Below are 16,897 nucleotides of genomic sequence, written 5' to 3'. Positions count from 1 at the left end.
AACCCCCCTCTTCTGTTGCTCATTAGTGTCACTTTGAGACTCTATTTATGCTTCTCACAAGGAATGCTTCCTCCTCAGCCCAAAACAGCGGATGTCCTTCATCACCTACTCTACACATGGCCAAACCCTCATGAAGCTCACCTCAGACAGGTAAGTGCCATTTAATTCCCAAGGAAGGCCCAGAAGGCTAGGCTGAAGGGAGAAGCAGGGAATGTGGGGTTCCCTGAGATATCTGGGGAGCATGCTGGTGTGTAGGTGGGGCTAGGTTGGGGTCCCCCAGTGCCCAACCAGACCCAAATCTCCTGCTCCCCAGTCTCCTATGAACTTGGCTTCACTGGCTGACCTCTGTGCTTCTAGACCATCTTTGTCCCTCTAAGCCCTGTCTTGACCTGTCCTGAGTCCCTCCCTCAGAACTCTGCCCTTACTTAGAAAAGGCTGGCTGTGAGGACTCCTGGGATCTAACAGGGCTGTTGTGTGGGTCTTTTTTGAATACAGACCTGTGTTTGGCACCTGCTGTGGTATGTCACTCTTTCCCTGGGCCAGTGGAGGTAAAAAGAGACAGAGTCAGATCCAGACAAGAAATGAGTTTTTGCACTGAAGAGATGGTCTTCAGTGGAGGGTAGCTTGGTCCTGTGTTGTGTCTGAGGCAGGAGACCATGAGTGGGGCTGGAGTTGTAGGAAGACATGACATGCCTACATCCTAGGTGGCCATAGGGAGGCCCACCAGTATGCCAAAAGCCTGAAAGCAGGAAGTTATGGAGCGTCTGAGTAGCTGGGAGGACACAAAAAATTAAAACCAGTTCAGAGTGGTATAGCACCAAAAGAGGTTAAGGACACTAAGGACAGACTGCATCCCAGGATTGGTGGCACAAAGTTGCTGCTCAGGAACTTGGACAGAATCAGGGACAGCAGAGTAACTCCAAGACAGCCAGGTTGCAGGGGAGGGTGTGATGGTGCCAGTGCATGGAGACTACACCCCATGTCAGGCTTTGAGCAGATGCAGGAGGGGACTGGTGGCTCTCCACAAGGGGAAGGGAAGGCATGGTTTTGTGTCAGCATGTGGTGTGTGTGTAAGAGTGAGGGACCTGACTGGGTTTGAGGTGGATGAAAGCAAGTCCATGAGGAGGGACTCTGGGGTTGGCAGAGAGACTGGCCGTGGGGCTAGGCTGGGGCCTCTGGTGGAAAAGCAATTCCTGGGGGAGAGGAAGACCACTGCCTGTTACAACATATGGGGCTCAGAGCCAAACAAAAACAAGCTGTGGGAAGGATCCTGGAGGACCCTTGGGTCCTCTGTGGAAAGTGAAGTTAGGCCATTCTTCATGAGAGAAGGTGCCAAGTGTGGGCATGTGGTTCAAAGGAATAGAAAAGTCGTGAAATCATGTGGTGAGGTGGGTGGAATGGGCATCCAGGATGACAGCCAAAAGCCATCTCAGAGCCCTAAAGATGCCAGCTCCTGAGAAACACACAGGACCTTGATGTGAGCTGGGCTCACCCAGGGAATAGTCATTCCCAGAAGGGCCCCAGTGCCTAACTGTTGAGGAGGGCTGAGCGAGCACTGGCAGGCAAGGGTGGCCCAAGGTGGCCAAAGAAGCCTGATTAGAGTAATTTGAAAGGGTCTGCAGAGAAGGTGGGCTTTGACTGGAAGCAGGAATGATGCTTCCTGAGGCCTTCTGCTTGGGGCAGCAGGCTGAGGATGGACAGTCCACACAGGTGCTTGATCTGGATGCTGAGAAGCCAGACAGTTAATGGGCTAGGAAGCCCCCAGCCATAATGGCAGAACAGGAAAATTAGGAAGAGGTGGTGACACTTCGCAAGATCACAAAAAACCTAATGTTCCTTCCAAAATCAGAACTAGGAAGAAGACTGGAGGTACAGTGCCAGGGGAAGCCAGCTCTGGCAGAAATGAAGCCTGGAGAGCTGGGTCCTGGGCTTGAGGCTGGGGAGGGTGGACAGCTCCAGCATATTTAGAGAGCTGCTGACAAAATGAAAATGTTCCATAATGTGATGGTGGAGGAGGGTGTTTGTGGTGGGCTGGGCAGGGCCTGGTTAGGCCTTTGCTGGACATGGGTCCTAGCCTTCACTCCTCCTCAGCTAGGCCAGGTCTCACCCAGGACAGCATCTCTTCTGTATGCCGTGAGATGCTAGCCTTCAGCATCCAGGCTCATCTTCACCTTTTGTGGCAACTGATCCCTGTCACATTGAAGTAGTCTGAACAGAAGCCTCAACGCCTCATGATCCAGTTCCAGCTTGCTCTCTGCTTTAACAGTGGCTGACATGCCACATACCCGAGGCAGCCTGCAGATGGCTGTTCTTCTGCCTACATGGACAGCCCTCAGGCCATTTCCCCAGAGTTGGTCTTGTTCTTCAGGAGCATGTGAAGACCAGGAACCCTAGCCCTCTAATTAAACAACTTGGCTACTTCCTGTAATGAAAATCAGAAAGGGGAGGGGCTTGGGAGGACCCAGTCAACTTCAGGGTCTATGGCAGGGAAGGTAGGGACAGGGCAGCAGATTAGCAAAATAGCTTTTTCTAAACTCAGTCTTACCTGTTGGAAAAGAATACGCCCACTTGAGGGATCCCTTAGGATCTTCCATACTTCCAGTCACATTCTAAGTGCCGAGTTCACCATATATGTCAAATGGTGCTCCCCGCTCTGACCTTGGATGGTCAGGCAGGGCCTTTGGGGAGGTCCTCTGAGGTATCTGTGAGTCTGAAATAGAAATGATCTTAGAAAGACTAGCCTCTACCCCTGGAACCAGCAAAGCTACTTCCCCCAGCCTCATCCAATGATCACAGGATGGGAGTCAGAGAAGGCTTGAACAAGGCCTGTCAGTTTTAAAGACACAGGGTGGAGAGTCATGAAAGGAATACCTGACTGTCTCCTTTCCCATCCAAGAAGGTCTACACAGTCCAGAATGGCACTAGGACAGCTTGGGGGTGTTTTGCAACTGTCAACTCATCATTCCATCTGAACCCTCTTTTTAAATTATTTTCCAGAAATAAAATACAGGAAGGTCTTAACAAACTTCAAAATATAGTACCTTCAGGAGATTTAAACATGCAGGAAGGATTTAAAAAGGTACCAACCACTAGAACTTTATTTACTCTGCTATGTCAAATTCTTATGGTATTTTGGGGTCATCTCACTACCCTCCCTCAACATTCCTTCATTTTGTTGTAGGCAAATGAGCAGATTCAACAAGTGTATGCCAGAGGTGAGCTGACTGCCAACTTCATTACGGTCATGGCCAGGGTAGACCAAGGCAAGGCCTCAGTGAGGTCTGGACACAGATCTACCTTGGCCACTTCCTAGTGCTGACCCTGGAGCAAGTTCCTTGCCCTCTGTGTGCTGCTGGTTCCTCTTGTGCAGTGAAGATAAAAGCCACCCCACTGATGATTCTCAGAATTACATGGGATCATGTATGTGCATCTTGGTTATCATTAAAGATGAGCCACTTGACCTACAGTCGCGCTGCATGAAAAAGAGAAAGGGAAAGCCAGGGGACCTAGAGCAGACAGGATCCAGTTTACAGAAAAAAAGAGCTGGATTTTCCCCTTGCTAACCAAACATTTGTCTCTGCCACAGTTCTGGCTCTAACTCCGGTTTGTTCAGCTTCTTCCCTTTGGTTGACTCTTGTCCTGTGACTGTGATTCTGACAGTGGGAAAGGCTGTGTTCAGCCTGGAATCATCGTTATTTAGACTGTAGTCATAGCTGTGGTCAGCAATGATGTGTGGACTTGTGGGGGATGACATGATCTGAACACAGGGTCTGTTGTCCAAGTGCCTCTGACCTTGAGTTTGAACCACTGGGCCCACAGATGCCAGCAGGTGTGCACACAGGTACTGTTTTGAGTGGGACCCCAATTGCCCACTCAGTGTTGTCTGGCTTTTCCTCCCTTTGCTCATCCAAAAGGGTTATGCTTATCCACTCAAATAGCTAGAGTTGCCTTTCAGGCCAAGTCTGCACTGTCTGGTAGTAGTCAGTGCTCTCTAGGAAGAGCCCTGATCTGGGCTCAGTCTCATCATCTATAAAGTGGGTCCTGGGATAAGTTTCCTTCTTCTTCTGTAGTCATTAGTAAAGTCTTCCAGAACTCTGGATAGCATATGTGCGGACCTGGGTGACCTCTCCCCAAAAGGAAGAGGTGTGGGAAGTAGGGCTGTAGCCCTGGCAGCCTGCAGCAGGTCATACCAGGTGCCTTTATTGACCAGGCCCTCCCTGCTTCTCCTTCAGACAACACAGCTGCCAGCCTGATCATCACTCTGACAGGTGGGATACTCTTGCCCCAAACGTATTATGAAACTACGAAAGAGGTGAGTCTGCTCTTTGGTTCCTATCCCTTTGCTCCATGTATTTTGGTGATTTATATGCAAAGTCTTTTTTTCTTTTTTTCTCTCAGGCTCACAAGGCACGGAAGATGGGGGCCAAGATTTACAGCATAGGTTTAAAAGATTATGATAGAAAACAGGTAACTCTGAACAGGTAACAAAGGCCACACCTGAACCCATTTCAGGAACATTTTCAAAGGCAGCTTTCCCAGGGTTGGTCCAAATATTTTCTCTAATCCACCCCAAGTGTTTGGACAACAGCTTGCCACTGCAGTAGTGAATAACAATGTTGTATAAAATGTATACACCCAAGGTGCGGGTGGAGGGAGTTTCTACTCCCTGAGGTTGGAGTTCTGGTAGACACCAGGGTCTGGTCCTTGGAGTCTAACATGGCCTGAGGCTAGAGACTGCTTCCTGTGATGGGTACCTGCTGTGTCCCAACACATGGCAGTGTCAGTGGGGTCAAACCAACTCCAGTTTGTTTCAGCTGATACGAATTGTAGAAGATGATAGCAAAATGTACGAGACAAAAGATTACAGCTCCTTGGATGACTTCGTTAAATCCGTGAGTGTGGGTTTAATGTGAGAAGGAAATGGAGTAGATTCTCATTATGGTCCCACATTATCTTTTTCCTCAACCTTCCATTACCTCTCTCTATTCCAGCTCGTAGAAAACTCCTGTTTAGATGTTATGGGAAAGGACACTTACTTTGTTTGTGTAGGAGGTAAGAGCTACAGTCACTATTCTAGACATAAGTGTGCATGCGTGTGGTATATGAGTATGGGTTATGTGCCTTGTGGTTATCATTATCTGGTGAGAGTATACATGGTCTCAATATGTCTTAGTGTGGTGTGAGTGGTCTGAGTGTGTTGGTGTGCATATGAATGTGGTATCTTGGTGGTGTGTGCATGTACAGGTTGTCCGCTGTGTATATCGTTAAGTTCGTGCTTGTATGAGATTGTGTGCCAGGGGTTGTATATAGCTATAGGTATGTAATTAAATTTTTCCAAGTTTATAATGAACATTGAGCTCTGTATCAGTTAAGGTGAACTGCATAATGACTTGACATACATATATTGTAAAATGATGGCCATAATAAATCTAGTGTGATTACTTACTTAAATCTCAAAGAGAAAAGCTTAATGAAGAACATAAAAAATACTTATAAACCTCAACAAAAAAGCTAACAAATAAATGGAACCCAAATACATATGTGAAGGACAAATTCATTAAGACTAATCATGGCTTACCCCTCTAATGCTAGTCTGATACCAGATTTGAAATATCAATGTGCAGAGATGAACAAACACAGGAGCCTGTCAGAATGAGGAGACAGAGAAGTATGGCCCAAAAGGGGAAACAGATCAAGGTTCCAGTGGTAGAACTAAGCAACAAGGAGATATACAACCTAACAGATGCTGAATTCAAAACACTGGTGATAAAAGATGCTCACAGGCTTGACAGATATGCTTGAGTATGGCAAATGCATAAGAGAAGAAGTGAAAGCTATGCTAAGTGAAATGAAGGAAAATCCACACAAAAACAATGGTGAAGGGAAGGAAACCTGGGTTCAAATCAATGATTTGGAACATAAGGAAGAAAAGAATAGTCAATCAGTGCAGAAGGAGGAAGCAAGAATTGAAAAAAAATGAGGAAAAGTTACCAAATTTTGTGAAGGAGATGGACATACAGGTCCTGGAACCACGGAGGATCCCGGGTGAGCTGGACCTAGAGGGGACAGCATCAGGGTGCATCATGATTGAGATGCCAAAGGTGAAAGATAAAGACAGAGTCCTGGGGGCAGCAAGAGAGAGGCGGAGAGTTGCTTACAGGGGGCTGCCTATAGGACTATAAGCTGATTTCTCAGAGGACACTTTGCAGTCAGGAAGGGACTGGCAAGCAATATTCAATGTGATGAAAGGCAACCTGCAACCAGGATTACTCTATCTAGCAAAGCTATCATTTGGAATGGAAGGGCAGATGAAGTGCTTCCCAGACAAGGTAAAACTAAAGTAGTTCATCATCACCAAGTCATTATTATATGAAATGTCAAAGGGACTTACTTAAGAAAAAGAAGATCAAAACTATGAACACTAAAATGACAACAAACTCACAACTATCAACAACTGAATCTAAAAAATAAAAACAATATCCAACTAAGCAAACCAGAATAGGAACAGAATCATAGGTATGGGGATCACTTGGAGGGTTATCAGCTGGGAGGGAGGAGAGGGAGAAATAGGGATATGGTGCAGGGTTTAAGAAGCACAATATGTTGGTACAAAATAGACAGGGGGAAATTAATAATAATATAGGAGAGGGTGAAGCCAAAGAACTTATATGCATGACCCATGGACATGAACTAAGGGGGGTGGGATTGCTGGAGGGAAGGGGGGTACTGGGCAGAGGGGAGCTAAGGGGAAAAAAAAGTAATATCAATGTAATTTAGCACATCAGACAAAAGGATGAAAAAAATATGATTATTTCAGTAAATGAAAACAAACATTCAGATAATGCCTACTGTCCAGTGTTGTACTAGGAACCCAGGCAGCAAAGACATCAGTCCTCACTAATGCTTAGGGTGAACATCCAACCCAGTGGTTCAGTGGGAACACACTCCCTGACATCTATCTGCAACTGGACAGGGAAGCTCTAACCTTCTATTCCTCCCTCCAAGAGTGCCTGAATCAGTTTTCTGAGGGCCCCCTGTGCATCACTGTGGTGATAGCAGCCCTTCCTCTGTAATGACCTTGGGATGTGCAGACTCAAGCGTGCATGTCACTGGGATCTGAACCACTGATGCGGATGGATAAGTGCATTCTTCCATGGGTAATGGCACACTGCTTGATTCAGCTGGATCCAGATCCAGGCAGCGGGCTCTGGTCTCTGTGTTTCCTATGGTAGGTTATAGTGCCATAGGCCATGGGATTAGACAGAACTGTGTCCTCTCTGAGTTCTTACCAATGAGTGGGAAACATGGAGCAAATGCCACATCTTCAGACTCTAGTCTGGAGTCAAGAAGAAAACAAAACAATTCCCACCATCAGGGCTGTTGTGAGAGAAGGGCCAGTGGATTCTTCAGTGACTGGCACAGAATCAGGAAGCCAACAGGCCCTAACCAACAGTGGCAGATACTAATATTGCCCTGATTAATCCACCCCCACCTTCCATGCTGAGCCCATGCAGGGAAGGAAGGTGTTAAGGAATTTGCAGGATGAGAGCCTCTCCAGCTGTTGGTGGAAATTGCCTGCCTCCTTCTGAACCTGGGACTTGCAGTATGAGGCATGGAGATGAGTTAGAGATCCCTTCACACAAGTAGGGTCTCGACCTGCTTTTCCCAGTGTAAAGGGCCCAGCTGAGAAGCTGGCCTGATAGCCTTCATTTCTGTGAGTATGTCCCCTGGACACACACAGGCCATGGTGACTGAGCAGGAAATGAACCCACAGGGCAGGAGACCAGTGGTCTTTCCTCCCCCATGGCAACCTAGCTAAGGTGACAGGTACCCACCACACCCTGGGAGCCAGTCCAGCATGGTCCAGCAGTTTCTGCTCTGACCTTTGAACTGTTACTGTCATTTGGAAAGCTGCCACACAGTATGAAAATCACTGAAAGGGAAAACTCAAGGCAGGACTCTGGACCCCAAATGAATTGGAAGGATCCATTTCATCAATATGTCACCCTAAATAAATCAGTGGGTGGTGCCTGAGGACTCAGGTTGGAGAGAGGATGAGGCATGACCTCTTCAGCCTCTCAGTCTTGATGTGGGGTAAGCCGAGGCCTCTGCTGACCTACCTGCCTCTAGGCCTGTGCTCTCGTAACCTACTCCACTCAGAGTTCAGGGCACTGAGAGGCCACTTTCCTAAACCAGCTTGTCCATGGAGTTGAGACCTCTTCACAGGACAGCTGGGCCCTCCAAGGTCCTCCCTCGAATCAAGGCCCCTCCTGCTGCAGAGGCTGGAGGTGGGGAAGGGGAGCTCAACGTCATGCAAGCTTGTCCTCCACTTTATGGGATTGAGTCCTTCCACTCCTAGAGGCGTTACTCATTGGCCCCTCACCCCCAAACCCTTTCCTGATAGAATAACACCTCTAACTTCCTGCATGCTTGGTCTGTTCCTTGTCACACAGTATAAATAACCATGACTTTTGCTTAATTGTGTCCATTGCTTTATTTTTATTATTCAGTTTTTTTATTATCTTCCAAACTTATATTCTGAAGTACAACAGAACAAGCTTGAGGGGCAGCAGGGAGCACAAGATAGGAAGGAAGGGCATCTGGGCAGACAGGCCACATGCAAGGTTCCTGAGCAGTGCTGGCCCAGGCTGTGCTCTGGGCTGTCAGGTGATCCTGTCCTCAGTGGCCACACTCCCTCCTGTCACATACATAACGGAGGCTGGGCACATTTTTCATTATGAGGCCATGACTATCTAGGGCATTCTGACTTGGACTCACAGCCCTGTGAAATAGAAGACCACAAGCCATGTCTCCAGGAACCAGAGGGCTGCCCCAGCAGAGGTGGTGTAAGTGGGGCCTGGAGCTGGCACTTGAGGTCAGATCTTGGTGCTGTCCCTGCCAGGCATCGGGGAAGCTACCTGCATTTTCTAAGCACCAATTTCTCTCTCTGTAAAAGTGGGTAATAATGCTTAAGTTAGGGGCTGTTGGGATATTTAGGGGAGAAAATTAAACAATGGCACCAGTAGATGCTTGGTGGAGAATGTCACTTTGGATGAACACAGGAGTTCAATGCCTTGGCGTAGCACAAATTTTCCTTTTCTGGTTCCTCCTGGCTGTTTGCAGATTATCCTTGCTTTTTAGCTTCATGCAGAGCCTGATTTCTCCACCCTCAGCAGAAATTTCTTTCAGCCTATATCTAATTACAGTATGCTTTATTAATTTAGGATTCTACTTTGTAAAGAAATAGTCCTTTACGGTTCATAATCCAGCAACACAAATTATAAAAAATCCTCTGAGGAAATGAGGGCAGCACACGTGCTCAAGGTGACCCAAACAGTGCCAGCCACGGAAGCTGTGTAGGAGACAGTTCACACTGCTCCTTCCCAGCAGATATGGCGCCCTTGTCATGTTGAGCAGGACCCTTGTGAAGTGTGAGCAGTGAGCATGCATCCTGGAAGAATTGGGTTTAGAGCACCATTGTGCTTTTGACCACCATGCATGGGAGAAGGCACATCACTTAGGGATGTCAAGCATGCCCTGAATCGGCCACACACCTGATTTCTTACTAAAGGGTCATCAGTGGACATTTCCCACTCTTTCTAAAATCATCAGTGCCCTCCCAGACTTCTATGTGGCTCAGGCTCTTCTTAGGTCATGGTAGCTGCCATCAGGTACTCTCCAGAGCCGGGCAGGTACAGTAATCAAGAAGTATGGGCCACACCAAACAAAGGATGATTGGCTGCAGTGTTAGGGCTCCTGGAGTGAAGACAGGCTCTGGTCATGAAAACCTACCAACGTGAGCAGGGCAGAGGCCCCTGACACTCTACTGCTTGACATGCAGAAATAAATCCACTGATGTTTCCATTTTCCAAAAAGACATAAATATGGATTATTAGGGAAAATGTGGAGACTTTTAAATGTGAGATCCCTTTTTTTTTTTTTTTTAAGTCTTGAAATCCTAACATGTCAGCAGGCCATCTTCAGCCAAAGCTGAAGAGAGTTTTCTTTAAGCAAAGAAATTGCAAACATTGCCTTGACTGAATGATCGCTACACAAAGACCTAAAGCAGGAGGAATCAGAATGCAAGTCCATGGCTTTACCTGCATTGCTGAGGAATTGTTCCTTAAGTGAATTGACCTGGGGAAAATCAAGCCAACCTGGGCCAGGACACAGAGGTGGAGACCTGTGACCTTGAGCTGGCCATAGGAAGACCTGCAGATTCTCCTACCTAACTCCCCCAGTGCCAAGCCTACTATCTGCCATCTCTGTGTCCCTGGTATTTACTTCAGGAACTGCCAGGGGCCCAGCATCCTGGGCAACGGCTTGAGCTCAGAAGAGCACCTTAGCACACCAATGTCTCCACACTGGCAGAAGGAAAGGCTTGGTGACTCCAGGGTGAGTAGGTGAGTTTCATGAAGGTTCAGCAAGAGAAAGAGGAAGAACAGTCATCTGCTGAGTTCTGGAACCTCAGCTAAGACAGGACCTCTCCTTCCATGGTGGAGTCTCCAGTGCAGGGTTCTCAGCTCCTTCCCTCATTACCCAAATCCTGCTCCTGCCCCTGTGGTCGCTAGGCTGCCACAGAAACACAGAATGACAGGGAGGTGGAATAGACCCCCTAGTGTCAGAAAATCCTTGGGCACCCAAGCCTGGGTGCTCAGCTTAGACGTGAGGCAGGGATATGTTCAAGCTGCATTGTCTTTATTCCCCTCTCATTTTGGTAAGGGTGAGCACTGGTGGTGAGCACTCCCTGCACCTTTTAGTGAGTACCAGGGATTTTCAGGTCAGAAGCCCATGGAGGGGATGAGGCTGGGTGCCTTGAATGTGCTGCATGGTCAGGGGCTGTGGTGAGAACACCACTGAGTGCTCAAGGCCCAGCCCAGCCTCCTCAGAGTGGACCATCAATAAAATCAGCTAGGGATCAAGGATCTGGCCCAGAGGCTGCACAAATGGTGTTTCAGAAACAGCTGCTTCCTCACAGAAATCCCCTGGGATTTCCATTTTAGGTTGTGGCCTGTCATAATTATGAGATCAGAGGTAAGACTGCACCTGGCCCTTTCTCATACAGAAGTTTGTATGTTACACTTGCAGAAGTCTACAATCTGGCGTTTGTTTCTCATTCCCTAAAAGAGCATAAACTGAGTGAATATGTTTGCAGATATACTCTGGAAGACACCATCGTCTACAGTAAGTAGCCCTTCAGTGCTTCAGTGACTAGATGACAAATTTTTCACACCAGGCTGTATTTCTCTCTGCCAGCCATGCCCTCAGAGGTCTTGCTGACTATTTGCTGTGGATGCAGTGAAAACAGAAACAAGATAGACAAGTGGAAGGAGGAAGCTGGCAGGGAAGGCTGGCCACCTCTTTTTTCACATGCTAAGTGGGGAGATGATCAAAACCACAGAAGTACTGGAAGCAGGGATTTCGCCCTACTGAGGGTGGGTTTGGAGTCTGGGTCAGCACTCACAGCTGCATTACTGCACCCTTTCCTCAACTTTCAATACCCTGGAGAGCTGAATAATAAATCCCATGAGTCAAGTCTGGTAGGAAATGGATGCAGCTCTGGAATTCTGAGTCTATGTCAGGTGCACTGGCAGCTTTCCCAGGAGTGTGTTCTCTCTTTAGATTGAGAGAAGATGCCATCTGCCCGACCTGGGCCACGCAACTCGGCACAGGCGCACAACAGTGTGTGACCTTGACCAAATGAGTGGTTCTCTTCCTCTTTTTTCTCTTCTGTAAAATTTGACCAGTATGATCACTATACTAATTAAACTTTATAATATATATGGCTTGGTAACGCATGGAAGGTCTGAATTTTGAAATAAAACATACAATTAATAAAAAAAAAAACCACTTAGGTACCAGGTGGACCTTCATGATGGCAGCACTGTGGTGGGTATGGTCATCCCAGAGAGTATTGGGATAGAGTTAGACATTTTGCATCCTCCTCACTTCTCCCAGTTAGCCCCTTATTATGTTCGTTTGATATGATTGTATTATGATTAATAACTTCTACTCCAGAGACATCTGGTATACCCAGAGTAACTCTGTCTCCCAGTACACATTTCAGCTGCATCTCCTTCTTTCCACAGTGCACAGAATGGGGATGGGGACTGTCTTCCTACATTCCACACCACACAGGGTGTAGTGGCCTCACAATTAGGTATTCCTTGGCCTATACTTCCAGGAGAGGTTTAGGACTGAGTATCTCCTTTACACACAGAGATAACGTTTATTGAGCACTTACTGCATCCAGTTCCTCTTATACACTATCACAATTCTCAGAGGAGACCTACTATTCCTCTTTCGTATGGATTTGGAACTAGAGAAAGAGGCAACTACAGATTTTGCTTAGAGTCAGAAGCTGGTGCTGTAAGAGCTGCAACATAGACCAAGGTGACCTGATTGCCCAATCTGAACCTTCAGCCTCCCTGAGATGACTTTTATTGAGGAAGATGGGACACAGCCGACACCCCAAGAAATGTGTTCACATGCTACCTCTGAGGTCTGTGGACTGTGGGTATACTGGATCCCCTCCTGGAGATCACCAGTGTTTCTCTCCAAGGAGGACCAATGCCAGGGTCTAACACTGGAGAGCCCATCCCGCTGTCCTGGGCCCCTTTACTGATTGCAATCCTGTTCCCAACCAGGATCTTGTGGGAAGTGACCAATCAGGGCTGTTTATTGCCAGTAGTTCTGATATAATGATGCAGATTGATTGTCTTTAATTACATTCTCTTTCAGTTAAAAAATCTAAAAAAAAATTATTTTAGAAAATGTAGAGAAGCATAAACAAGAAAATGTAAGGCAATATTTTAACGTTTCATTTTGTCTGTTTAGTGTATAAGGTTTTTTAAGAAGTATATTAAAAAGGCCACTGAAGTAATTATCTGTTTGAAACTCCTTTCCGTTCAAACATGCGTTGCTGAGCCCTTGCTGTCCTAGGTGCCTGACATCACCTCAGTCTCCTTTTCTGGACTGTGGTCACCATATGAAAAATCATCTTAGGATTCTTTTCCTACCCATTCCCAACTGTTCTACCCCTCAGACACAAAAATTTTCCCCCAGCCATACTTTGTGATTATTTTCATTAGAAGCACCAATGAAGGCTTAAAACAATTCAGAAGTTCATAGCTAATGTGAAAATTGAGTTAGGATCAAAAAGCTGGTTCACATGAGAATGGCCATCCTGTAGGCAATAGCCCTGAACTATGCCCTCAGTTCAGGCATATAAAAAGAGTTGGGCTCAGAGTGAAAAGGTGTTTGAGCTACAAGTTATGGAATTGTTCTGAGCCACTGGAGGGCCAGCTCCTAAGACCCTGCAAATAATAGAAAACAAAAACAAAGAAACAATGTCCCAATTCCCTGCTCAGACTTCCCTATCTCGATGACTGGCACCACCATCCACCCAGTGCCTCTGGTCACATCATCCTTGATTCCTCGTTGCTTTCATTCCATAGGCCATCTACCAGCAAGTCCTGTTGTCCCTGTGTCCCAGACACAGCCTCTGGTCAGATGCATTGTACTTGCAATAAAACTAGAACCTTACCTAGGGCCATGAGGCCCTGCCCATCTCTCCTCACTCCTTTCTTTCCTGCTCAGCAAGCACAGCTGGCTCTGCTTCAGGGCTATGGCACATGTGCTCCCACTGCTGGGACATTCTTTCCTGGCAGCTTTTCCTGGCTGTTCCCTCATTTGATTTCTGCTCCAGTATTGCCCCCTTAGAAAGGCCTTATTTCTAATAGAAATTTCCAACAATATGCAAAAGTAGCCAAAATTGTATAATGGACCTGTGCCAGCCATCACTCTATGATCAATAACTATGAGCCCTGAAGAATATGGTTTACTTTATACACTCACCATTTATTGTTTTAAAGTAAAATCCAGTCATCAAAAGTATTTCATATATAAATATGTCAGTTTCTCTATAGGGAAACTATATTTTTAAGATAGGATAGGTCACTCATTCCTAAGCAGTTGTCTCTTCTCCATGTGCTACCCTTCCATTGCTCATTGAGGTCACAGTACTTTTTACTCTCTGAATTTATTTGGTTTGTTTTTATTTCATTATCGATCTCCTTCACCAGTCTCTGAAATATAAGGACCTTGAGAACAGAGACTGCCTACCTCATCTCCATTAAACACCAGTACAGTACACAGTACTGGGGCATGGTAGGTGTTCAGAAAAAGACAGTGAAGAGAAGCTGGCACCTGCCAAAGTGTTAGCTCTGCTGGCCAAGGGCAGGTGAAAGAGGGGATGAATGTTTGGGCATGTCCATTGACATTATTCTCCTGATTTTCTTTTAGCAAAAAAAGCCATCAATATAACAAATGGAAAACTAATTTGCCCAGGACATGTATTTGAGGAGGCTGGAAAGTAAGTGTTCCAAGTTGTGAACCAGGTGGGCCATTCGGGGCCCCATAAAGTGTCTAGAAAATGGGATTTCACCTCTACTAGGGCAGCATGTGTCTGTCTCTGTGAGGGCTCAGGGCTCCCTCTACAACCACCCCTGAGGACTCTGATGAGGAGGGTAGGATGGCCAAGATGAGGTGCCACAGGAATGGTACTTTTGCTTTTGGCAGTCTTTTGGAGCTAAGTTAACTTATTGCATGAATACAGAAGGGTGGGGATGGTAACACCAAGCAGCCAATTCTCATCACTTATTCCATGGTCATGAGAGCATCTGCTTCCATGCAGAGCTCCTCACTGCCTGGTCAGCCTTCCTTGCAGAAGTGACTTTGAAGTACTTGAGGATGAGCTCTCCTTACCTATGCTGTCACCTCTAAGGCGACCCCAATGCCTGATATCCAAAGTCATTACAAAGAGAACTGTAAGCTATGGTTGTAGCCAAGTATAAGAACTCTGTCTGTCTGGGCTGGTGGTCAACCTCTGCCCTTTCTGTTCTTCAGGGTGGTCACTGTTGATTACAGCCTCAACAATGGTGTCAAGTTTCAGGACATAACTTTGAAAATGACCAGCAGGAAATGTGTGAGTGTCAGCATGGTATAGTGCAAAGCCTATGCACTGGAGGGAGAGACACTATTTGGAGACAAGACAGGGAACCACTACCCCAGACAGGCCCAGGGGAGAGCTGATGTAGATGGGAAGCATCTGATAGACCACTCCGGGCCTTTTGACCTTAATTGGAGAGCTGTCCCCCAACTCAAGCTTGGGAAGTATCATGAGAGTATGTCTACAAGACACCTGGGTGCAGCCAGATGGATAGGCCTTGTAGAATCTTTGCTTTCTCAGTAACCAAATGTCACTGAAGCAGGTGGAGGAACAAATTAGAGCTCTACGCAGAATCCAAAAACTGTTCTTGAGGTTCTTTCCACACCGCTTCCAACTTGCCACCTCCCTGGGACCAGGTCTAGAGATAAGGAGTTCTAGGTCCATCTGGATTCCAGTTGAAGTGATTGAGAGAGGCTAGGATGCTATGTGCTGGGTGTAGACTTCAGAACCCTGGGGCACCCCAGCCCTCCAAATTCAGGTCCAAGAACAGGGGATCTAGAGAGTGGGACCAGAGGTGGCCATGCACAGTGTGTTCTCACTGCATTCGTGAAGCTCTCGGATGGCTCACCACCCACTCATGACCATAGAAGCCCCTGGGCCCTGAGCCTACTTAGGGAACACATGCTGTCATTTTGCAGATGTATGACCCTCCAATCAGCCTCTCCTCCTTTCTCCTGCTCCTCAGCTGGCCCTCTCTGCTAATTCTCTATGAACTCTGCAGGAAGGTTGTCCCTCAGTAGGTGGGGAAGCCCCGAGGCTATGGAAGAGGCCAGAGGCTCAACTCCAGGAAAGTAAACTAGGATTGAGGTGCTGCTCCCCTAGACTCCACATCATCGAGGCACCTTAGACCAGGAGCATGAGGGAGGTGACAGGGAATTAGGCTGGAAAAGGTGTGCCTGGAAGGAGGGACTCCCGTGCCTAATTCCCACCACTCTGGTGTCCAGTGCTAGCTTGTGAGGTTTCCAACAATGCTGACAGTCCTCCATCTGAGTCTGTCTTCACTTGTCCCTGGACATCATTTCACAAACCAGCAGTTTGAACTGGCATCAGGAGTCCCACCTGTGAACAGACACATTTAGAGAAGGACTCAGGAGCATCCTTGTAGCTTCAGGCCCAGCACAGCAGTGTCACCATCAGCCCCAACTCCACCCCTCCTTTCAGTCACCCTGTCTCCTGTCCTGGCACAGGCTCTCTCCACTGTCCCTCTTGGCTTCTCTGACCGCACAGGCTGGGGTTAGGAAAAAGCTGTGCAGCACATGGGTCCACACATGCAGCACACTTGTTCTTGGGTATGAATAACAAGACAATAGTTCCCATTCCTTAAGATCCCACATGGGCCTAGCCCATACTCGCACTGTCTACAAACTCTTTCATCCTCACAAGTGCCCACTCATTTCCTCCTTGCAGATGAGGAAACAGAGGCTCAAAGACATTGAGTAGCTTTGTTGTAGGTGGGAGAGGCAATGGGGAAATGTAGCAGGTCTCCTCCTCTGCATCTGTGCCCCAGCCTCTAAGTGGGTCCCAGATGACCTCCTCTCATCCACCTGAGAATCTAGATTGTGTGGTCCTCACACAACCCCTGTCCTGTCACTGAGACCTGCAGTGAGGGCTGGCTTGTTGCTTCACAAAGGACTTTGGACTTCCTTGTCAGGGCTGAGGAGTAGAGAGTCTGATCAGGTTTAGTGGTGGGGTCTGAGGCCAAGGCCTCCACAGTGGCTCTGGTTCCTCCTCTGGCTTCCTAGCTCCATTATGCCCCACTGTAGGTGGAGCATACCAAGGAGAATGGTATTTGGACAAGGCAGTGTGCTGGTCGAGTGGGTGGAGGCTACCGAGGCCCACCACAACCCTCTGGCATGTGTGCTTTCTGCAGAGAGAGAAGTCAACTGT

This window comes from Furipterus horrens, unplaced genomic scaffold (genome assembly GCF_987537825.1).
Source record: "Furipterus horrens unplaced genomic scaffold, mFurHor1.1.pri manual_scaffold_5, whole genome shotgun sequence".
NCBI classification, from domain to species: Eukaryota; Metazoa; Chordata; class Mammalia; order Chiroptera; family Furipteridae; genus Furipterus; species Furipterus horrens.
The sequence above is the reverse complement of the archived record's forward strand: the minus strand, read 5'-3'. Positions refer to the sequence as shown.